Below are 25,918 nucleotides of genomic sequence, written 5' to 3'. Positions count from 1 at the left end.
GGAGTCTCGCTCTGTCACCCAGGCTGGAGTGCAGTGGCCGGATCTCAGCTCACTGCAATCTCCGCCTCCCGGCTTCCCGCCATTCTCCTGCCTCAGCCTCCCGAGTAGCTGGGACTACAGGCGCCCGCCACCTCGCCCGGCTAGTTTTTTGTATTTTTTAGTAGAGACGGGGTTTCACCATGTTAGCCAGGATGGTCTCGATCTCCTGACCTCGTGATCCTCCCGTCTCGGCCTCCCAAAGTGCTGGGATTACAGGCTTGAGCCACCGCGCCCAGCCTATATGGAAAATATTTTAATGCAGTTTAACAATTTTACTATTTTCACCTACTGAAAAAAAATCAATCCAATACTTCTTTCAACATGCACTATAAGCTTGTGAAACTGTCTATGTGAACGAGGTGAAGGAATTAATTTTTATTTATTGAAGAAACCAAAAGTGGGGTAGGGGTCAGAAGGAATACATTTGGCAGAGGATGCAGCCGTGTTATTTCAAAAGGGGAGAAAAGAATATAACATAAAAGGGAAAATATTTCAAATTTGTAAGGAAAAATAGTTTTCACCAGAAAAATTTCCTCCTGCTCTCATTTTTGTTTGGCTTTGTCTACCCATAGCATTCCAAGCAAGCTGTCTCTCAGCACCACAGCTGTGAAATATATGCACTTAAGGAGCCTTCCTGCACCGTATTAGCCTCTTCACATTTCACTGGGTTTCATTGTGTGCAATGTCTTGCCACTGACTCTCACACTGTGCTGCGTATACTGTTTCATAATCCTACTTTACAGAATAGCATTTTCATCTAATAGATGTTAACATAATGAGGGAAATGGTGACAGAATAATATATGGTCACCAAACCATATTGTCATTTTGGAACAGTTTATTATGTGCACTATGATCCATGTTATTCTAAAATAATGGGTGCATTTATGGGTAAACATAAGTACAGACTTTATACAGAAATTTGCCTCTATTAGATTAGGAGTTGGCAAACTTCTTTGTCGAAGGCTAGATAGCAAATATCTTAAGCTTTGTGGGCTATGCTCTCTCTATCTCAACTACTCAACTCTGCCATAGCAGGGAAGGCACCCAGAGACAGTACACAATGTATGTAGACAGTGGACAGTGGATAATATGCAATGAATGACTGTGGTTGTCCTAAACTTTATTTATAAAAACACATGGCAGTCGGGTTTGTGACACAGAGATGTAATTTCCTGACCCTTGATCTAGATGATGGGTATGTTTGAAACCACAACACAAAGGCCACCCTGAGACTCTAAGCCCTAAACATCTGTTTGGCAATTTACCTGAAAAGTTGTGGTATTTTTTTTAAGTTAAAATTAAAATGACTTTTCTCCTGAGAAAATATTTAAAAGAGTAGGTATTTGACAAGTAAGTTGAAGGACACACTGGTTATTTTTCTACATCACAATAAAATTAATATAAAACAGGTCATTGGAAATAAAAGAATATTTTTTGAAAATGTTGATACATTGAATACACTGCCAATGCCTGGCCGAGCCTTGAGCATCACAGATCTTTGGTTTAAAACGTTGTTCATGTCCAGAGTCTCCCTCACAGGAATTTGATTGTAGAAAGTCAAGTTCATGTGTTTCCAGACACCTCCTCCTTTAATCTTGGTGCCATTGTTGGGCCGTGTATTGACTATTATTAAGGCAAAGCCAAGACTTGTAGAGATTCAGTATGATTTTTCAAGACATTGATAAATGATTTAATTTCTAATTTGAGGTTGATGGTGATAGTCCTTTCCTTTATTTGGGAGTCTTTCTGAGATTTTAACAGGCATTTCCCAGTCAAAAATTTGTTTGTTTATTTTACTATATCTTTCTTAAGACAGGGTCTTAGTCTGTTGCCCAGGCTGGAGTGCAATGACACAGTCATGGCTCACTGCAGCCTCTTATCTCTTGGGCTCAAGTGATCCTCCCATCTCAGCTTCCCAAGTAGCTGAGATCACAGGCATGCACCATCACATCTGGCTAATTTTATTTTATTTATTTATTTTTATTTTTGTAGAGACAAGGTCTCCCTATATTGTCCAGGCAAGTGTCGAACTGCTGGGCTCAAATGATCTTCCCACCTCGGCCTCCCAAAGTGCTGAGATTACAGGCATGAGCCAATGCTGAGCCAGGAGTTGGTTTAAATTACAAACAAATGAACTGAAAGGCATTCCATGTCAGGTGGCACACTGTTGAGCATGAAAGGAAAGCAGGGTTACTCCCTTGGCTACCTAAATTTCTTCCTGCACTGAGCTGCCACCTTAGACATAAAACACTGGCAGGCAGTAGAAATGATTCTATTACAATATTAGCCCTTGCATATTAACAGAATTTACTTTAAAATATGCAAGTCAGTTGCACATAAATTGAAATATTGTCTTGTTAAAGAACAAGGCTGCCCTGCTGAGACCCAAGATAACAGGAATAGACCTGCCTTCTTATTGCTCAGAAAACAGGAGGCAGCATCTTGGGCTGGGACAGAGGGGAAGGATTCTGTCGCTAGAATTCCTTTCTTATCTTTCCCTGGCTGACCCTGGCTTACAGATCTTTCCTTGTCATAAACTGGGCTTTTCCAATGGCATAGCAATTTTACACTATTTATTATTACTCAACACCTGATTGCAATATTTATTTTCATATTTGGCATTGGACTTTTATCAGCCTTCCTCCTTGAAGTGTTCAAACAAAGTGGGCAGGAGGACAGGTAGCTCCTGTGTGGTCAATGTCTCTTGAATAAATGAATGAATGAAAATCTGCATTTATTCATTCATCCATTCCATGAATATTTATTGAGTACCTACTGTGTACTAGTAAAGAAAACAGGCAAAATTCCTGTGCTAATGGAGCAAACATTCTTTAAATTCAGAAAATTTTAAATAATGACATTAATTTAACAAGTGGAAAGTTCTATGGAGAAAAGTAAAACAGGAAAGGGGAAAGGGAATCCTATAGGAACTGGGTAGCCTAGTTATGGTAGCCAAGGAAGCCTTAAATATGGTAGCCAAGGAAGGCTTCAGTAAGAAGACATCTGAGCAAAGACCAGAAAGAGGTGAGAGAGAGAGAGAGAGAGAGAGAGTGCCTTGTTGATTTCCGAGGGAGAGAGCTCCAGTTGGAGACAATAGGTGTAGAGCAGAATCATGGGGTAAAAGCTTACCTATGTGAGAAACACCCTGGGGCACGGAGGCTGAGAATATAAAAAGGACAAAAAGGAAGAGGATCAGACCATGGAAAGAACCTGGGCATTTATTCTAAATGAAGCAGGTCAATCACTTGCTTTTTCAGGTTTTCAAGAGTCTATTAGGGCATGACATGTTCAATGGTTTTAACCCCTCATTCCAAAAAAACGAAGAATACATGTCTGTTATTCTTTCATTGTCTATGTTTAATTTTCTGATGCATGAAATAGGAATAACACCTAGCTTTCCTTACAGAGGTGGTTGAAGGGATCTAATGATCATCAATATGGAAACATGAATTTAGACTGTTCGATAAATTGGCAACACAACTATTTCAACAACTTTCTATTAAGCGCCTATTATGGGGAAGGCAAATTAAACCTTTGTGCAAGAGAGGAAGGAAGAAAGATAAAAGAATTGGAGCGGGTTGGAAAGGAAAGCAAAACCAGTAAGATGGGGGAGGAGGAATAAGAAAAGGGAAAGAGGCCGGGCGCGGTAGCTCAAGCCTGTAATCCCAGCACTTTGGGAGGCCGAGACGGGCGGATCACAAGGTCAGGAGATCGAGACCATCCTGGCTAACACGGTGAAACCCCGTCTCTACTAAAAAATACAAAAAACTAGCCGGGCGAGGTGGCGGGCGCCTGTAGTCCCAGCTACTCGGGAGGCTGAGGCAGGAGAATGGCGGGAAGCCGGGAGGCGGAGATTGCAGTGAGCTGAGATCCGGCCACTGCACTCCAGCCTGGGCGACAGAGCAAGACTCCGTCTCAAAAAAAAAAAAAAGAAAGAAAGAAAGAAAGAAAAGGGTAAGGCGATAGTTTCATGTGTTTAACCACAGGGATAAAGAGCATGGCATTTGGGATTGGATTGACCTAGTTTCAAATCTCAGATAGTCCACCTACTGGCTATGTGACCTGGAGTAAGTCCGCACTTTGAGCCTATTTCCCTCTATGTAAACTTGGGGTTTGACATCTGCCTCATGGCACATTGTCAGGATTAAAAGAGATATTGCACTAAATACTTAGCACAATGCCAGCACTAATTTACTTAGTAAATACTAACTACTTTCTTATTATAATTGTCATCATCAGCAGCAGCAGCATCCCAGGAGGACAGGAAACTAGAAGCAGCTCTGCATTTTCTGACAGGGGAAGATAAAAGTAGGAATAGGAAATGCCTCTTGAATGGAAACTCAATTGAGTTTAGAATTCATTTTAAAAGCAGCTGACTGTGAGATTATGCACTGGGACTCAATTTATTACATGAATTGGGATGAGCCTAAAGGGACATCTTTTCAGTAATTCAAATCCCCAGGAAGTTGGCTTAGCTGGGAAACAGGCGTTATCCTGAAGAATATATATCTATAGGAAAGAAGATAGAATTCTGGAAAAACTTGATGATGATTCCAAATTAAAAACAAATATAGAAGACCTTGTGTGACTTGGATAAAGACTGCAATGTATTAGCAGTTCCAGGAAAAGTAAAAGACAGATTTGGAACTGAGCAATATAAAAATGAAATAGTGCTATGCCAAGGAAGAAGGGATTCAGTTAATCAGCTGCCAAGTGCCTTTCCATTTGGGACAGACAAGGATTATAGCTGGCAGCAGGAACAGCCAAAGACTTGATATACATGAATCTCATAAAATTGTCTGAATATATTTTGTTCTGTAATGGGCATCTGCCACTTTTTTGTTTGTCTGGTGTTCCTTACTGCAGAAAACTGCCTCTCCCCAACTCCAAGTGATTCTCTTGAGTCTATGGATCAAAGGGCCCTGCCTCTCCCACTACCCTGTGATCCAGGGTGTCCAATCAGAATACCCCATTTCCTGAGTCACAGTGATTGGTCCAGAGGAATACACATGACCCAAGCATGGACAATCAGTGCTCTCTGGAGTAATTATCATAGATGCTGATCGTTGAGTAGATGTCATAGATGTCTGTTGAATAAAAGATATTCAAACAGATAATTGTCATAGACGCTGACCTTTTGAGATTGCTAGCTGTCAGTACCATACAACCCTGGAGCTACCTGAAGCCTTCTTGCTACCATGTGGAACAAGACTAAACATTAGGCCCAGACCTAGGCAAAAAGAATCAAAAGTGAGGGGACAGGGGAAATGAGAGAGAGGAGAGGGCAGAGGGGAGATTTTGCTACTTTAACTTGAATTAGATTCTTTTCATTTGATTAAGAAAAGCATGAAAGATAAAGCTGATTAGGGAAGGACCCTGCTCTGGTCTCTGGATTTGACCTTTTCTAAATGACTGTGATCCCAAGGATTTGCATGAATGGAATACTTTGGGTCTAATATGATTTATTGACTTGTGTTTTATTTGTAGTTTCATCAGTAAATATTTCTGAATATATCTCTAAAAGATAAAGGCTCTTAAAAATACCCATGATACCATGTTCACACCTAAAAGAATGGTGAACACTAATTCTTTAATGTCATAAAACTCCCAGTTAATGTTCAAATTTTGGATTTGTACATAAGATTTAAAGTCAAGCTGAAAAAGTGTGAAAGAAATGAAGAATCTAACCAAATGATAAAGGCAATTTGTGGCAACTTAAATAGGGTACACAATTCTCTACCCAGAAAAGATAATTAATGTTTTAAGGTGTTATAAAATATTTGGGAAAAAGTATAATGTGGGGTTAAAATGGCCAGGAGACATTGTCTGCCAAATCAATCCCAACAAAAAGACAGGATCTTGGCCCCTCATGGACACAGCATAAAGAAAAAGACTCAGTGTGTCTGTCTGTGGCTTGGGCAGAATCATTCTAGAAGTTTGTAGCCTATGAACCATGTTTATCTTAAACATCTGCTAAATAAGTAATTATATCACAGCCCCAGGTCTTTCAACCGCTTAACCTCAGCCCAGCTGAGATGGTAAAACTGCTCCCCTTCAAAGGAAAATGATTTTACAATTATAGGAATGCTTAAAATTGAATATAAAGATCATGAAGTAAATCGGACCCACCCAAAGCATTAATACTGTTTAATAGGTTTAGAAACAGAAGTTATAATTTTTGTGTTTAAAGTGTTAGTAATGTTTAATAAAACCTAACATTAGGGAATCTGACAAATTGATCTTCATAATTTCTATGTGAAATTTATAATCAATTTTATTCTCATTATCTTAAGTCACAGAGTTGATAATTTGATAATGTTTATAGGTAGTATTTGAATATTTTGACTCGTTATGGTTTTAAGGGTGAATTGTTAGATTTACAATTTCTTTGCTTTTGCTTTTTGAGGCTTAAGTTGGCCTTATGAGGCAACTCAGTTGCTTGATATAATAAGAAGTGTTTTTTAAAATTCAGGGGAACTTAATTGATGGCTTATTACTATGACTATAGAAGATTTTAATCTGCTAAAATTGAATTAATCAAATAAGTGGAAGGATGATTTCAAATTATGTAAAAATTACTTAGTTTATAAGTAAAATCAAAATCACAAAGTGAACTTAACGTCCTAAGAATATTATAGTTTCAAGTTTGCAACTTAAGTTAATTAAATGTTATTTTAATATTCAAATACCTACACATGGTTCCTTTATATGCACAAAAGCCTCCAATTCCCAAACACTTTAAAAACACATCAACACACATGGCAAGGAAAATCATTATGCATATAGAAGCCCAGGATGCAACAGCACTTCCTGTATAGTAAGAAATGTGTGGGCTTTGTGGGGCATGAGGTAATGCAAACTACATAAAAATATGCACAACACACAATGATGACCCAGGCAGACCAGCTTCCAGGAACTAAAAAGCAAAGAATCAACAACTGAGGCGATAATTACCAAACAACCATTCATTCATTTATTGCTTTCTTTTATTCAACAGATATTTACTGAATGTATACTATATGTCAGGCTCTATTCTAACAGTTTGAGATATAGCTGAAGAAAGGAAAATATAGATTACAGGTTGGATGTGAAAAAGGCAAAAAAGAGTAGATAAAGTAATCGAGAATGAAGGGCAGCTGCCAGAAGAAGGCAGCTTTGATAGAGGAAAGACCAGCTTGTCTTGTCGCAGATTCTTAGTTTTGCCCGATGTCAGCAAGCATGGAACATAAGAAGCGAGAACAACTCAAGACATCCACTGAAGGAAGAAGAGGAGAAAACAAAATAAGAAGACAAAAACAACAATAACATATTCAGTAATAATAGATGGCAGACACAAAAGAAGGAACACTGGAGGGGAAAAGTAGCAGGGCCTGAAACAAGTGGCAGAGGCGGACAGCATAGTCATCACCCAAAACAAAAGCAAGTGGGAGTTGGGGAGTTCAAACACAGTCTTATGGAACTGACTAAAATGACACAAATATGGGTAAAACACAGCATAAAGTAGGAACAGGCAGTATAAAAAATAAGAAGAAAAAAGTAAAAAACCCCAAAGGGCTAAATCTACGGAATTCTGAGAAGAAAATATGGATATGAGTTGAGACACAAGAAAGAACATTGAATACAAGCAAATCATATTCCAAGGGACTGTAGTCGGGCTCTTCCTTTTGATCTGGAGTGGAAGGGAGACCCATGGTACAGCTGCAGCTCGAGAGGAGAGGCACACAGTCAAGCCACAGAGGAAGGAGATGTGCTTGGTCCTGGGGCCTGACTGCCCACTAAAGTTCAAGCTTTGGGAAGTCCCGATGACCACACCCCTGGCCAGGCCTTCCAGTAGCCCATAGGCTGCCAGCTAGAGAAATGGAATGAGTAATGTGAATGATGATAATTGAGGAGCGAAGTTGTGTTCTGATTATTTAAAAACGATTCCAAATATACAAGCAAAATATTCCTTCTAGAAAAATTATTTGAAAGAAAGATAATCAAATCAATATGAGAAAAAGAAAATTCACAATCCTGAACAGCGATATTTCTGAGGGAGAAAATGCCACTGACATTTCTAATTAGTCATTTGAGGTTTTTGCAGGAACTGCCCTCCCAGTCCCATCCCCCTCTAAAGTTGGCAGTGATGTTCCATACACAGGACAGGTAGTAAACGGGACTGCCAAGTCCAAATCAAGAATAAAGCTTTCAGTTAGTGAATGCAAGATATCCTCTACAGAAAATATGATGGCAAGTTCGGTAAAGGGATCCTCTCAAGTATTCATTAGACTACTGATTATCACATGCATATGAGGAAACGATCAGGAAAAGAACCGTCCCAAATGATTAAGGGGAACGGTATCAAGTTCTTACACATGACTGGAAAAGGGCTTACTTTCATCAGCCAGACTAGAAGATCTCCTAATTCATGAATCACTTGGCAGAGTACTCAAAGAAATCTTGCCTCAGTAGTGGGGTATAATCAGCCCTAATCTAAACAATTCTCTGGTCCTGCTTAACCAATCGTAAAGGTTTGATCCCCAAAAACAAACTGCTCAAGAATATTTATAGAAATAAAAAAATTCAACACCCAATAGGAAAAAAATACACCATGTCTGGCATACAATAAAAAATGACCAGGAAGGCAAAGAAGCAGGAAAACATGACCATAATGAAGGGAAAACAATCAACTGAAACCAAACCAAACCTGAGGCAGGTGTTAAAATTAACAAACAAGGATATTAAAACAGCTATTACAGCTATATATGTTCAAACAGTTAAGTAGAGACACTAAAAGATATTAAAAATATACACATCAAACTTCTAGAAATGAAAAACATGTTTGAGATTAAATGTATTTTAATGTATCCCCTTATCTCAAAATACAGTCAAATTGGGGGTTAAGCTTTTGCCATATGAATTTTGGAGAGACACAATTCAGTCCATAGCAGCATGGTATGTATATCTTTTCCAACCTTTTGCATTTAACACTTTTTTTTTTAGCATGGGAAGTATTTTTCTTTTATAGGAAGAACAGAGTTGAATTTTGCTTTTTTATGCAACCCTGACTATCTCAACTGGGGGGGTCAAAATAATGAGTGTGTGTGTGTGTGTGTGTGTGTGTGTGTGTATCCATCAAAGTTGTAGTTAATAAACCAACAGAGAAGATTAAATGAATTAATAAAAATAATCTGAAAGAAGGCAGAAAAAGTACAAAAAGAGAACAAATAATACATGGAATAAATAAAAAGCAGATAGCAAGGTGATACATTTAAACCTTAGCATATCAATAATCACGTTAAATGTTGTTATTATTTTGACCCCCCAACTGAGATTGTCAAGATTGGGTAAAAATGCAAAATTCAACTCTACTCTTCCTATAAGAAAAACACTTCACATACTAAAAGAAAATGAGCTATATGTAAAAAGATGGAAAAGATAAACCATGCTGCTATGGACTGAATTGTGTCTCTCCAAAATTCATATGATGAAATCTTAACCCCCAATTTGACTGTATTTTGAGATAAGGGCATTAAGGAAGTGATTAAAGTTGAATGAGGCTAGAACGGTGGGACTCTAATCCAACAGAACCGGTATCTTTATAAGAAAAGGAGGAGACACCAGAGCTTGCTCTTTCTCTCTCTCCCCACCCTGCTCTCTGCTTGCACACAAAGAGAAGGCTGTGTGAGGACACTGCAAGAAGGTAGCCACTTGCAAGTCAAGAAGAGAGACCTCACCAGACACCAATTCTGCTGGCACCTTGATCTTGGACCTCAGTCTTCAGAACTGTGGGAAGATAAATTTCTGTTGTTTAAGTTACCTAGTCTGTGCCGTTTTGTTACGGTAACCTGAACAGACATGTTCGCATGCTAAGACTAATCAAAAGGAAGCTGGCTATATTAATGTCAGAGCAAGAAGATAGCAGAGCAAACAATATTAATGTCACTGGGGACAAAGAAGGTCGTTTCATAATGAATAAGGGGTGAATTCATTGAGAGTACATAACAATCCTAAATGCTTATGTACCTAATAACAGCAATTTAAAATATAGGAAGCAAAAATTCATTTAACTGCAAAGAGAAATAGATGACTCTACAACTATAGAAAAGATATCAATAACCCTCAGTAATAATAGAACAATAGCAGTAAAGATATAGAAGATTTGAATCAAACTACCCACCAACATGACAAATTGGCATAGAACACCTCACCAAACAACAGCTGTATAACACATTTTTTTTTCAAATGTACATGGAACATTAAAAAGATAGTCCATATTGTGGACCATAAACATGTCTCAATATATGTATGAATGAATTCAAGCCCAACTGAATATTTCTTCTAACTATAATGGAATTAAATTGGGAATCAACAACAAAAAGTTTTGTGGCAAATTCCCAAATATTTGCCAACGAAATAATACACTTCTAAACACCCCCATTGATAAAAGAAGAAATCAAAAGGGATATTAGAAAGTATGTTGAACTAATTGAAAATTTAAAAAAGAACGTATTGAAATTTGTGGATGCCACTAAAGAAGTACTTTAGGGGAAAACTTATAGTACTAAAATTTATAGTACTAGTATTATATTTATAGGACTAAAATTTATAGTACTAGTATTATATCTATAATGTTAAATACCTCCAGTAATGGAGAAGAAATTTCTCAAATCCATGATCTCAGCTTCCCCTTAAGCCAGAAAAAGAAGAAAAAATAAAATGCAAAGTAAGCAGAAGAAAGGAAATAATAAAGATCAGAGTGGAATTCAGTGAAATAGAAGTCTACAAAAACAACAAAGCTTAATGAAGCCAAAAGCTGAATATTAGAGAAGGTCAATAAAAATAATAGGTGTCTAGTCAGACTGATAAGGAAAAAAATGGAAAACAGAAATTACTAATGTCAGGAATAAAAAAGGTGGCATCACTACAGATGCTATAGATATTAATAGGATAATAAGTATATTGTGAACAACTTTATGCCAAAATCATTATTTTTAAATTTTCACATTATTAGAAGTTCAAATGCCAAAGTTATTGACAACTTTGATGAAATAATTTTTTTAAATTTGGGGTATATAGTAAGTGTATATATTTATGGAGTATATGAGATGTTTTCATGCAGGCATGCAATGTGTGATAATCATATATGGAGAATGGGGAATCGATCCCTTAAAGCATTTATCCTTTGATTTACAACCAATCGAATTATACTCTTTTAGTTATTTTAAAATGTACAATTAAGTTGTTATTGACTACAGTCACACTGTTCTGCTTTCAAACAGTAGGTCTTACTCATTCTTTCTATTTTTCTGTACCCATTAACCATGCCCACCTCCGCCACAGCACCCCGCTACCCTTCGTAGCCTCTGGGAACCATCCTTCTACTCTATGTTTATGAGTTCAATCGTTTTAATATTTAGATCTCACAGATAAGTGTGATGTTTGTCTTTCTGTGCCTGATTATTTTGCTTAACATAATGATCTCCAGTTTCATCCATTGTTGCAAATGACAGTATCTCATTGTTTTTTATGACTGAATAGTATTCCATTGTGTATATGTACCACATTTTCTATATCCATTCATCTGATGATGGTCATTGCTTCAAAATCTTGGCTACTGTGAACAGGGCTGCAACACACATGGGAGTGCAGATATCTCTTTGATATACTGATTTCCTTTCTTTGGGGTATATACCCAGCAGTAGGATTGCTGGATCATATAGTAGCTCTGTTTTTAGCTTTTTGGGGAACCTCCAAACTGTTTTTCATAGTGGATGTACTAATTTACATCCCCACCAAGAGTGTAGAAGGGCTCCCTTTTCTCTACATCTTCAAGAGCATTTGTTATTGCCTGTCTTTTGGATATAAGCAAATTTAATTGAAATGAGATGATATCTCATTGTAGTTTTGATTTGCATTTCTCTGCTGATCAATGATGTTGAGAACCTTTAATTTTTCAAAGGACACAAACCACCAAATCTCATTTAACAAGAAAAAGATAATGTGAACAACCCAATATCTGTGAAAGAAATTGGATTTGTAGATAGAAACCTTCCTACAAAGGAAACTACAGACTCAGCTTCAGTGGAGAATTATATCAAACATTTAGGGAAGGAAATAATACCAATTCTGTATAAACACTTCCAAAAATTTGAAGACAAGGAAATAACTAGCCACTCATTCTATGTGGTGAGCTAAATACCCTAAATACCAAACAAAGACATGAAAAGAAGTAAAACCACAGAGCAATATATCTCATGAACATAGAAGTGAACATTCAAAACAATATTTCAAGGAACCAAATCCAACAACACATAAACAGGGTAATACATAATGACTAAGAGGGACTCATCCTAAGAATGCAAGATTGGTATAATAAAAAAATCAATGTAACTCATTATATTAACATATCAAAGAAAAAAAAAAGTATGATTATATCGGTGGATTAAAAAAATGACAAAATCCAACAGACATTCCTGATGAAAATTTATAGAAAACTAAAATAAATGGGAACTTCCTCAACCTGATAAAGGGCATATACAAAAAAGTATAACTAATACACTACCTAATGGCAAAAGACTGAATGCTTTCCTTCTAAGATCAGGAAAAAGACAAGGACGCTCACTCTCAAACTTCTGTTCAACACTGCATCGAAGACTGTAGCCAGTGCAGTCATAGAAGAAATAAAAAAGCATCCAGATTGGATAAGAAGTAAGATTATCTTTCTTTGCCAACAACGTGATTGCCTATATAGAAAAACTGAAGAAATCTATAAAAAAAAAACTTGCAGGACTAATAAGTGAGCTTAGCAATTTTATAGAATGTGCAATAAATTTTATTTCTTATATTCTGTCAACAAATAAGTGGAAAATGAAAATTTAAAAATAATACAATAGGATGAAAATATGAAATATTTAGGAATAAATCTAACAAATATAGGCAAGATCTTTTCATCACAAATTACAAAACTGCTGAGAAAAATTAAAGAAGGCCTAAATAAATGTGAGAGATGTACATTGGTCATGGGTGAGAAGACTTCATATTGTTAAGATGTCAATTCCTCCTGAATTGATCTACAGACCTAATGCAATCCCAATAAAAATCTCAAAAGGTTTGTTTGTAGAAATCAACAAGCTGATTCTAAAATTCATATGGAAATGCAAAGGACCTGTAAGAGCCAAAACAGGCCGGGCACAGTAGCTCACGCCTGTAATCCCAGCACTTTGGGAGGCTGAGCCAGGCAGATCACCTGAGGTCAGGAGTTCGTGACTAGCCTGGCCAACATGGTGAAACTCCATCTCTACTAAAACTACACACACACACACACACACACACACACACACACACACACACACATATTAGCAGGGCACGGTGGCTCACGCCTGTAATCCCTGCTACTAGGGAGGCTGAGGCAGGAGAATTGCTGGAACCCTGGAGGCAGAAGCTGCAGTGAGCTGAGATTGCACCACTGCATTCCAGCCTGGGCAACAGAGCAAGACTCCATCTCAAACAAAAAAAGAGTCAAAACAATTTTGACAATAAACAAAGTTGGAGAACTATGTACTTTTAAGGCTTATTATATGACTAATCAATACAGTCTGATATTAGAATCAAGATAAATACATCAATGGAACAAAATAGAGTCCACAAATAGACCAGCACATATTTCAGCAACTGATGTTTGGCAAAAGTACAAAGGCAATTTGGTGAAGAAAGAAGAGACTCAACAAATGGCGTTGGAACAATTGAATACATGCATGCAAAAAAATTGAATTTTGTTTCATACCATATACAAGGATTAGCTTAAAATTGATCACAGACTTCAATATAAAACCTAACACTAAACCCAATAGAAAATCTTTGTGATCATAGGTTATGCAAATATTTTGTAAACATAACATCCAAGCACAATCCATAAAAGGAAAAAAAGTAAAGACTGAGCCTCACTAAAATAAAAAATTTATATTATTCAGAAGGCACGTTGAAAGAATAAGAAGTCAAGCTACAGATTGGAAGAAAATATTTGTAAATCATATCTTTAATGAAAGCTTTGTATCCAAAATATATAAAGAAAACTGAAATCTCAATAAAAAGAAAAAAACAATTTTTTTAAACGACCAAAATATCTGAACAGATACTTTTCCATAAAGATATACAGATGACAAACAAAAACATGAGAAGAGAGTCAATATAGTCACCAAGGAAATGTAAAATAAGACTGCAATAAGATGCCACAACATAGCTGTCAGAATGGCTGATAGAGTTGACTGCCAAGATAAGGATGTGGAGAAACTGGAATTCTCATATACCGTAAAACACTTTGGAAAACAGTTTGACAGTTTCTTAAAAATTTAAACATATGCCTATCATATAATCCATCCATTCCACTTCTAAGTATTTATCCAAAAGAAATGAAATCCTATGCCCACATCAAGACTTGTACATGAACAATCACAGCAGTTCTATTTGTAATAGTCAAAAACTGGGGGGGGGGACCAAAAACCAGATTTCCATCAACAAGTAAATTTGTTAATTGTGGTTTATCCACAGAATGAATGTATTGTTACACAGTGTAGTGTGAATAATCTCAAAATAGTTATGCTGAATGAAAGAAGCCAGATGTAAGAGTGCATACTATATGATTTCATTGATATAAAATTCTACAAAATGCAAGCCAATTTATTGTCACAGAAGCAGAATGGTGGTTGCCTGAGATTGGGGGAGTGGGAAGAGGTAGAAAGAAGAGATTATCAAGGGGCATGAAGAAACTTTAGAGCATGATGGTTGATGGTTATGTTCATCATCTTGATTACTGTGATAGTTTCAGGGGTGTGTACCTAAGTCCAAAATGTATCAAATTTTTCACTTTAAATATGTGCAATTTATCGTACATCAATCACACCTCAGTAAAACTGGTAAAAACTAAATAAAAGTAGTGCTTGTATATGAATTTTTAAAAACCCTTAAAATAGGACAAAATAGAAATTTCTCTGAAGATTTCTTCCATAACTCTTAATATGGTTATGCCTCTTTATTAATTTGTCAAGTTTAAATATTCATTAATCCCTCATTTTTAAAAAAATTGAAAAAATAAATTTTCTTAAGCTACTACTTCCCTTTTCCGATCTCTGCCCATTAAATTTTTATTTTTTAATTTTTAAATGTTTTGTGTTGTATTTTTGTTTAATTTTGTACCTGACAAAGAGTTGTATATATTTATCATGACAATATGTTGTTTTAAAATATGTATACATTGTGAAATAGCTAAACTGAGCAAGTTAACATATGCATTAGCTCACATGCTTAACGTTTTTATGGTGACAACACTTAAAACCTATTGTCTTAGAGCAACTTTCAAGAATACAATACATTGTTATTAACTATAGCCACCACGTTGTACAATAATCTCCTGAATGTATTCCTCCTGTCTAACTGAAACCTTGTATCCTTTGACCAACATCTCCCTAATCCCCCTCCCCACATTTTCTTTATCCATTCATCCAGTGATGGACACTTACATTGATTTCATTTCTTGGGTACTGTAAATAATGCTGCAGTGAACATGGGAGTGCAGATGTCTCTTTGGCATACTTGTCTCCACTTCTTTGCGTATATACCCAGAAGTGGGATTTCTGGGTAATATGTAGATTTATTTTTAATTTTCTGAGGAATCTCTAGACTGTTTTCCATAATCGATGTACTAATTTACTTTCCCACCAGCAGCGTACAACAGTTCCCTTTTCTCCAGATGTTTAGTTGTTTTCCATCATCATTATTATCATCGGTAACATATGATGATATAGAATAATTTTTATGTGCCAAAGACTGTTCTAAGCACTTTATATATATCAACTCTTTTTATTTTCGAATGACTTTGTGAAATATTAACTATCTTCATTTTTGCTGAGAAAACCAAGGCACAGATAAGCAGTTTGCCCAAGTTGAAGTGTGGGGCAAAAATTCAAACGCAGGTGTTCTGGCTCCAGGATCCATGCTCTTAACGACTATGTTATACTGCCTTAGTGTGGTATCACTGTAATTAACAAATTTATATAAGATGCTTGATACCCTATTTTGACTTCTCAAATGTAGATGCAATATGTCTTAATTCTTCTTATTTCTGATGAAAAGAATCCAACATCATTACATCTTTCTTCCTTTGCTCCTTCCCTCTCTCCTAACCTCCATTCCAGTGTACATTGTTTTCACACTTGTCGTATAACTACAATTAATTTTTGATACATTGTCTATAAAGTGATTTTTTAAACTGAAAAGTAGCATTCACAATATTTGTAGGGAGATAATTGTTCACTGCAGAACCAAGTACAGCAGTGCCCTTGAGCCTATAGAGGAGATGTAACTCTTGTCAATAAACCTTTGCTATTAGAAGAAGAAAGTTACTTCACAGTTTGGAAAGTGTTCGGATGATACCTTATCACAGTGACCTACCATGCCTTTGCCTTGTCACAAGACCACTCAGCCTCTCAGTCATTCAATGTATAGAAGAAATCCACGTCCTCCTGAAAGAGATTCTTCACAGAGCATCTGACTTCTGGTTCTAATTTAGACTGATGACTTTCTAGGCCTGCCTCAAGGTTGTTGTGGGGAAAAGAAAGAGAGATCAGACTGTTACTGTGTCTATATAGAAAGAAGTGGACATAAGAGACTCCATTTTGTTCTGTGTTTGAGATGCTGTTAATCTGTGACCCTACCACCAACCTTGTCCTTGCAAGAGACATGTGCTGTGGTGACTCAAGGTTTAATGGATTTTGGGCTGTGCAGGGTGTGCTTTGTTAAACAAGTGCCTGAAGGCAGCTTGCTGGTTAAAAGTCATCAACATTCTCTTAATCTCAAGTACCCAGGGACACGCACACTGCCAAAGGTGGCAGGGACCTCTGCCTAGGAAAGCTAGGTATTGTCCAAGGTTTCTCCCCATGTGATAGTCTGAAATATGGCCTCGTGGGAAGGGAAAGACCTGATGGTCCCCCAGCCTGACACCCGTGAAGGGTCTGTGCTGAGGAGGACTAGTGTAAAAGGGAAGAAGGCCTCTTGGCGGTTGTTGGCAGCTGAGATAGAGAAAAGCATCTGTCTCCTGCCGGTCCCTGGGCAATGGAACATCTCGGTGTAAAACCCGATTGTATGTTCTGTTTACTGAGAAAGGAGAAAACCGCCTTAGAGCGAAAGGCAGGACTTGCTAGTGCCATGCTGCTCTTTATGCACTAAAAAGGTTTATGAAGATGTTTGCATATGCATATCAAGGCACAGCACTTTTCCTTAAACTTATTCGTGTCACAGAGATCTTTATTCATATGTCTTAATGCTGACCTTCTCCCTACGATGATCCTATTATGCCGTCACATCCCTTTTTCTAAGACGGTAAAGATAATTATCAATAAATACTAAGGGAACTCAGAGACTGGCGCCGGCGTGGGTCCTCTGTATGCTGAGCGCCGGTCCCCTGGGCCCACTTTTTCTTTCTCTATACTTTGTCTCTGTGTCTCATTTCTTTTCTCAAGTCTCTCGTTCCACCTAACGAGAAACGCCCACAGGTGTGGAGGGGCAGGCCACCCCTTCAGTTGTCATCCTGGAATTATATTTCATTATAATCTTGGGTAAGATCCACTGCTCCTTAGAGGCCATGGCTTCCTCCTACTTGGGTTCTTTTTTGTTTTGCTTCAGTAATTCTTTCAGAAATAGTCTGTGGGTGGTAAATGGTCTGAGTTCTTGCATGTTTCAAAATGCCTCACTCTTGATTGATAGTTTAGCTAAGTAGAGAATTTTAGGTTCAAAAAACATTTATTTTGCACATTTTGAAGGCATGCTTCTTGTTTTGTTTTTCTTAGCATTTACAGTTGCTGATGATCTGTCTCATTCCAATTGGATTCTCATTGAGTAATCTATTCTTTTGGCTTTTAGACTCTTCCCTTTATTCTCAATATCTAAAATTTCACAAGAATGTGCCTTGGGCTAAGTTTGTTCATTCATCTTATTTTGCATTCTCTAGGGCTCCTGCAATCTCAATCCTATTTCTTCACTTATGGAAAATTCTCTCCTATTCTTTGTTTTGTCACTTTCCGAACATCCCTTTGGATGTTAAAATTTTGGACCACTTTTCTCAAATCTCTTCACTTTTCTCCCACATTTTCCACCCTTCATCTTTTTGCACTACGTTTAGAGCAATTTCTTCAACGTTTTCTCTCAGGTCTTCCCTTGAACTGTTAACTTTAGCAATTACTTTTTCATTTTAACAAATTTTTTTTTGTTTTAGTTGTTCTTTCTTAGCAATCTAATTTTGCACTAAAAAATGCTTTTTCTTGACTTTTGTTTCCATGAGGATACTAAATAGAATAACTTTAAAGATATTTTCTATGTCCTGAATTATCTATTTCCTCCGGAGTCAGTGTATTTTTTCTCTCAACCTGCTCTTTTGTCCTCATTTTTCTTCAGATTTTCATAATCCTTGGCTATAGATTCATACCTACAACTGAGGTAGGTCAGCTCATTGAATGCAGATAGCTCTGCCTTGTGCAGCTCTCTCTTGTCTACACAAGTGGCTGTCACTGGCAGCCTTTGCTTTAGACCTTGTAGTGAAAGAAGAGGAAGTTGGATGTCCCCCTCCCTGCTTCTCTCACTTCCCAGCAAAAATGGGAAGAAGTTTACTCAGATGGGGCATCACCCCAACTAGGGCTCCTTCTCACCAAGACTATTCAATTATTTTAAATATTAGTCCTCTGGTTTTAGCCTGAGCATGTGATGCAGGGAAGGAGAACGTGGACTATGACTCACGCAGTTATTCCACAGTTGATTGCTTTCCAACTCTCCTTTCATACTCCAAGTGTTGAGCTTCTCTCTGGGTCTGCTGCCAGGAAAAATAGCCCTAGCCTCTACTGCAGCCTTCTCCTGTGAATGTGATTTAACCTGTTAATACAATTCCAAGTATTTCCACTTTCAAGAAACTTGTCTATATCCCTAGTTCCTGATGCTCTTTCTTTTGTACCCAGTAGTCTTTAATTTGTTACTCTTACTTCTTCTTTGCTGACATTTCTATGAGATTTGAAGTAGAAAGGAGATACGTGCTGTCTGCCATCTTGAATGAGAACTTTCTTTGCCTCTTTGGACATCTTTGTGCTTTTCTCATTTTGAGGCAAAAGACTCCATATAGCTTCTGCTTAAGGCCATCGGACAATACAAACAATTCCTTAATTTCTCTTCTACTTGTCAGCTCTACAAATATTTGAAACTAGTTTTATATCCTCCTATGCTGTCCAGGATAAATATTTCCAATTCCACTAACCATACCTCACCGAAGTTTTAGTACTATCATTCCAATCATTTTCTTCTGAACTTTCCCCACCTTCTTAAATAATTCAATGCAATACCTAGGGTATTAATGTTGGAAACTACTTCAGAGTAACCTAGTCTTCCCTACTACATCACATGTCCACAACAGCCAGTTACTTCCTTCCCTTCCCTAGGCAAATAAAATTAATGTTACATCTCTACCAGCTGCTATGAAAACTCTATGCAATGGTGACATACTTAAAAGCCATGAAATTATGAGAAAATAGAATTTCTCTCTGAGAATTTCCAGGCCCCCTAGCACAACTTCTAACTTGTACATAATTACTTTATCACAGAAATAAACGTTATTCAAAAATTCTTAGTTTTAGTCATTTTGGAAAGAATAATACTATCTGTTAAGAAAGAAATTTGGGATAATTGTTCCTAAGCTGATTAAAGTATGCAGTTGGAGCCACTATATACATATATACATATATTTTTTCTTCAGTTATTTGAAATGGAACTCCAAAACTCCAACACATTTCCCATTTCTCATGAGCAAAAATGAACACTTTTCTAAGAGCCTCACATTATTGTAAAATTGCCACTAATTAAAATATGTATAATATTTAAAAATCAATAAAAAGAGGATAAAGGCAAGTATTATATCCACCTAAAACAGTATCACTATAGTGACATCTCTTTACAACAAAGTTTAAGAAAATTAAATAAAATATTGCCTTACAAAGTTACATGGTACAGTTCTCAACGAACACAAAGATTTTTCTAATATGTGTAGTTTCCTTGGAATTTTCTTTGCCCCTGTTTCTTGGAGAGCCTATTTGTAAACCCAAAAGAAAAAGGTTTTTTAATATGTGTAGGGAAAGATTTATTTCAGATGTATGTTTAAAACAAGATATTTAACAGGAATTTAAAAGATGTTTTCAAAATCTACTTATTTGTTTATCTGTTGAAAAGAATTAAGAAACTATTACGTGCTAAGAAGCACTAGTGATTTATTAATATAATGAAAAAACTTTCAGTCTCTAGTTTCAGATCCTGCACAGGTGAAAGATACATTGATTCAAATTTGTTAAAGCACTTCTTTTTCTACACTTTGCTTAAGGGAGATTTAAATGCACACCAATTGTGTGCCTGTCTCGAGAAAGCCAAAAGCCTAGCAGCGGCCGGACGCCTGTAATCCCAGCACTTTGGGAGGCCGAGACGGGCGGATCACGAGGTCAGGAGTTCGAGACCATCCTGGCTACCACGGTGAAATTCCGTCTCTACTAAAACAACACAAAAAATTAGCCGGGCATGGTGGCGGCACCTGTAGTCCCAGCTATTTGGGAGGCTGAGGCACGAGAACGGCGTGAACCCGGGACGGGGAAGTTGCAGTGAGCCGAGATCGCGCCACTGAGCTTCAGCCTGGGCGACAGAGACTCCCGTCTCCAAAAAAAAAAAAAAAAAAAGCCTAGCATCTTCTCCATTCTCTGGGTCCAATGGACTGTGTCAATAACACTTGTGCAGTGTTGGCTATGAGGATTCAGCAGTGAAAATTTAGTTGGAAGTTAAGAACACACCTCAAGAAAAACTTATTTCATTACCACATTCTTATTTTCTCTGATTAATGAGAATTTGGAGATCAGGCATTCCCGTTTCTACAGTTGTATGGCGAGCAGGTCCAGTATTGGTGGTCCTTTGGAATCTCCTACTTGTAATACTGGGTCTCCTGCCAGGCTCGTAAAATGCATGCTTTTTGCCCTGGACAGTCATTGTTCACACTTGCTTGTTCACAGTGCACACCTGCTTGTTCACACTTCCTTTCCTTTGCCTGAAATGCACTTGCTATTCTCATTTACCTGGAGTCTTCTTACTTCTGTTTCAAGGCTCAGCTCAAACACTGCTTCCTCGGGGAAGCCTTCACTGACTCCTGGGGTGGTGAGTCAGCTCAGTGGCGTTGTTGCAACAACTGTGAGAAAAGACAGAGCAGGAAATGGATCTCGGCTCTAGCTCTTACCAGATGTGTAGTTATGTAAACTTTTTGAATCTCAGTTTTTCCCATCTATAAAATACAGATGCTTACCTTGCAGGGCTGTTTTGAAGATGAAATGCAATGGTGAAGATAATGTCCCTACACGGAGAGCTTGGCATGAGGACACACAGTGTTTTCTATCCTCCTCCTTTTTAGCCACACCTTTGAAAGGCAGGAACTTAAAATCTCGTGCTTAGATCCACCATGTTCTCTATTATGGAAATCATTTGGAAAACAATAATATGAAGTTCAAATTAAAGCCAGCATCATTAATCAAAGCTTATTAAAGATTTTTCAATTATGTACAAAGATCTTTCATGTAATGTATGACTATGAAATAATTAGAATGATCTTTTACTTGAAGTGTATGCAAGCAATACTTTCAAAGATGCTGATCAAAAGTCTCAGCACTCTGTGTGAGAACCTATAAATTTTACATAGAGGTCAATGCTATATTCTTAGCAATCACATCTGCTCTTTTACCTACTTTACAAACTCAGAGGTAGGCAGGAAGTACACAGTACACTGATAGCAAAGATTCCAAGGGACAATAACAATATGAAAGCAATAACTTTTTTTTTTTTTTTTTTTTTTTTTTTTTTTTTTTGAGATGGAGTCTCACTCTGTCCCCCAGGCTGGAGTGCAGTGGTACAATCTCGGTTCACTGTAACCTCCGCCTCCCAGGTTCAAGTGATTCTCCTGCCTCAGCCTCCCAAGTAGCTAGGATTACAAGCATGTGACACCATGTTTGGCTAATTTTTGTATTTTTAATAGAGACAAGGTTTCACCATGTTGGCCAGGCTGGTCTCAAACTCCTGACCCCGTGATCCACCCGCCTCAGCCTCCCAAAGTGTTGGGATTACAGGTGTGAGCCACCACGCCCAGCCAGCAATAACTTTTGTATTTTATAAGAATTTGCATTACTTCAAAGTCTTTCACTCATGTCTTAAACATTCTACAAACATTCATTACCCCTCACAACATCCCTGTGGCATATCAGTAGTGCTCAGTTGTCCCAGTTTCCAGAACTGTATGCAAAAATCCTTCAACATCAGCATAACAGAGTAACAGAGTGATGGTGGGTATGGTTTTTTGTTTGTTTGTTTACACAGGAGGTCAGGAAGATGAGATACTCTTCAACAGGTGAGAAGCTGTTATGCCTTTCCAAGTAGTATTTGTTTCCCACAGGCTATACGTTTTTCGTCAAATTTTTACTCTGTTTCAAGAAATTTGGGAAACATGAGTGCCTCACTCACTCACTCACTCGTTGTGATTAAAAGCAGACTTTCAAGTGTGAATCCTTGGTTCAATTCCAACTCTACCACCTTTTAGCTATGAGGCCTTGGATGAGTTACTTCCTCTATGTTATGGACTGAATGTATGTATCCCTCCAAAATTCATATGTTAAAGTCCCGTCCCCACTGAGATAGTATTAGGAGGTGGGACTTTTGGGAGGTAATTATGTTTAGATGAGGTCATGAGGGTGGGAATCCAATGATGGGATTAATGTCCTTATAAGAAGAGCAAGAAACCAGACTCCCTCTATCTCCATCGTGCGAAAACACAGCAAGAAGGCAGCTGTCTGAAAGCCAGGAGTAGGGCCCTCACCAGAACCGAATTTGCCAGCACCTTGATCTTGGAGTTCCCTGCTTTCAGACCTGTGAGAAATAAATGTTTGTTGTTTAAGCCACCCAGTGTATGATATTTTGCTATAGCAGTCCTACCTAAGACACTCTGTCTATGGTTTAGCTTCCCCATCTGTAAAATGGGGATAACAATAGTACCTACGTCAGAGGGCTATAGGGAGCAGTGCCTGGCACATAATTAGTGATCCTAATTATTAGGAACTATTCTTGTTAGCTCTTCTTCCTATTCTAGGCACTGAGATGCAATGGTGAACAATGGTACTCAAAAGATATTTAGCAGATGAATAATGCAAAACCATAATAGAGTGGAGACATAAATATAGATTTTGGAACGCAGGTGGTTTTGATGAATGACTGATGTCAGAGAAGAAAAATTTAAACATTCATATGAGTAAGCCTCAACAACAGGCTCATTTGCCCAACAGCAGAAATTTTAAAAAATGAAATTATTTGCCTAATAACACAAAAGACCAAACCAATGAAAGTAAGCCAAGTAGCTTTGTGCCCAAATGTTAGTTTTTCAACTTGGCTGTAGTATGCAACCCTTTTTGTAAGCCTATAAACTTTATTTAACTGTTAGCCAAATACACTGACTCTCCAATGAGGTCATATTTGGAAATATACGTATCAACATTTAAACAACTCAAAACCATAAGAAAATCTTAAATACTTCAGCCAAATTCTGTCTCAGAATTGAAAAGTGTGATGTAAAAATCAGGGGAAGACATATTATGAATTGGATCATTGTGTTATGCTACCTTTTATATATAATGAGTACAGAGCACAGGCATTTAGGATACCATCACTAAAACTGTTTGCAGCACAAACCAGTTGTAACCACTGCTAAAAGTTCTAACACTACTAAAAAAATACTCAAGAGAGTATAACTACAATGTTTACATCTGCCTACAAGAACATGATCATCTTAAGTCTCAATTTTAAATACTGGTATTTTCTTTTAAAGTTCTTCAACGCATGTGTACTATGAAAAGGGGAATTTAAAAAGAATTACTATCTAAAGCTGCAGAGGAGTTGGAGCAAATCAAGGAAGGTGTTTAAAGAGTAAATGTAAGTAACTGATACAAAGTTAAGATAGCACAGAGGGCTAAGGAACAGAGAGAGGCTGGAGGGAGAAAATCACTTCCAATTGAGAAAAGGAGAATGTGTACATTTGACTATGCACTCTCTTCCTTTTTATTTTTCCAGATATGATAAAATAATAGGAACTGTGAGTACTTCGAAAGTTAATTGGTATTAAGACAGGCCTTTTCAGAGATCAGCACAGGTAATACTGTATTTACTGTGAAGGAAATTAAGGGTTGGTTTCTTTAACAACTAATAAAAACGGATTATTGACAAGAGAGAACAGAAAATCCAGAGAACACTGAAGTCTTTTTTCAAAGTATGGTAATGGAAAGCTGCCTTCAATGGCTGTGAGTCCTGAAACCACAAATGGTTTCTCAAAATCTCTGAACAAGCCACACACACAATATAATACAATACAACACACACACACACACACACACACACAGCCTCTTTCTCTTTCTCTCTCAAAAGTAATAATTATAAAGGTGACAATTAGCTATTACTCAAAAGTACCTTTGCAGGCAGGTATTACGTTACCCTCAATTTTGCTTTATTTAAATAGTGAATTAAATTTAAATACAGAGTTCTTTAATGTTTTTGCTTCTGGTGGGTTTTGGTTTTGGCAAAGAAAAATAAGGTGAAAGGGCAAATTTGTGCTCTTTTTTATTCCATTTACTCGGTGTTCTCATAGTGGCAACTTATAGGGATTATAAATAGAATAAAATTTGTCATTTTACTGTTCCCTATATCAGTGTTTCTTTTCAGAGGAAATGAATCCCAAATATGTGTGTATATCCAAAATATTCATTAAAGTGTTATTAAACAGATAATATGCCCTGACATGTTTATACTGATTTTCTCTTGATATTTGGTAATAAATTACCAAAAATGTAGTTGTTTAAAATAATGTGAATGGATTATCTTACAGTGTTTTAAAGATTCAATACAGCTCTCACTAGGTTACAACCAAGGTGTCAATAGGACCTCATTACTTTTGCTTCCTTCCACTTTTAAGGATTACATTGGACCCACCTGGATAATCCAAGCGTCTCTCCACATCTCAGTGTCAGCTGATGAGCAACCTTAATTCCATCTGCAACTTTAATTCCTCTCTGTTATGCGTATTCAGTACTCTGGCTGCCATAACAAAATACCACAGGCTGGTGGCTTAAACAACAGACACTGATTTTCTCACAATTTCAGAGGCTGGAAGTCCAAGATCAAAGTGCCAGCAGGATCTGTTTCTGATGAGGCCTCTCCTTGGTTTGTAGATGTCTGCATTCTTGCTGTGTCCTCACATGGTTTTTCCTCTGTGCACACGGAGAGATAACATGAGCTCTGATGCCTCTTCCTCCTCTTATAAGGACACCAGTCCTATTGGATTAGGACACTGAGAAGGTTTGGCTGTGTCCACACCCAAATCTCGTCTTTTATTCCCACCTGTTGTGGGAGGGACCCGGTAGGAGGTAACTGAATTATGTGGGCAAGTCTTTCTTGTGCTGTTCTTGTGATAGTGAATAAGTCTAATGAGATCTGACACGCTCTCTCTCTTTGCCTGCGGCCATCCATATAAGATGTGACTTGCTCCTGCTTGCCTTCCTCCATGATTGTGAGGCCTCCCCAGCCATGTGGAACTGTAAGTCCTTTAAACCTCTTTTCTTCCTAGTCTCAGGTATGTCTTTATCAGCAGTGTGAAAATGGACTAACACAGTACATTGGCATTGGTAGAGTGGGGCGCTGCTGAAAAGGTGCCCAAAAATGCGGAAATGACTTCAGAACTCAGTAATAGGCAGAGATTGGAACAGTCTGGAGGGCTTGGAAGAAGGCAGAAAAATGTGGGAAAGTTTGGA

The 25,918-nt window shown here is 37.5% G+C and overlaps 1 long non-coding RNA gene across 4 annotated transcripts in view; it reads right to left on the bottom strand.

Moving 5' to 3' along the window:
• LOC110740706 overlaps positions 1 to 25,510 on the bottom strand; it is a 39,784-nt gene extending 14,274 nt beyond the window's left edge. For 3 of the 4 annotated variants that reach the window (XR_002515690.2, XR_002515687.2, XR_002515689.2), the window contains exons 1-2: positions 21,388 to 21,936; positions 21,164 to 21,273 (exon numbers count right to left, since the gene is read on the bottom strand). This is a non-coding gene — a long non-coding RNA (uncharacterized LOC110740706). Of the gene's footprint in view, positions 1 to 21,163; positions 21,274 to 21,387; positions 21,937 to 25,100 lie in introns of those variants that run through there. The other variant, XR_002515688.2, reaches the window with a different exon arrangement.
• Between the last annotated feature and the right edge of the window lie 408 nt (positions 25,511 to 25,918).

Source organism: Papio anubis, chromosome 9 (genome assembly GCF_008728515.1).
Source record: "Papio anubis isolate 15944 chromosome 9, Panubis1.0, whole genome shotgun sequence".
Taxonomy (NCBI): Eukaryota; Metazoa; Chordata; class Mammalia; order Primates; family Cercopithecidae; genus Papio; species Papio anubis.
Note: the sequence above shows the minus strand (reverse complement) of the source record. Positions and strands in the feature narration are given on the sequence as shown.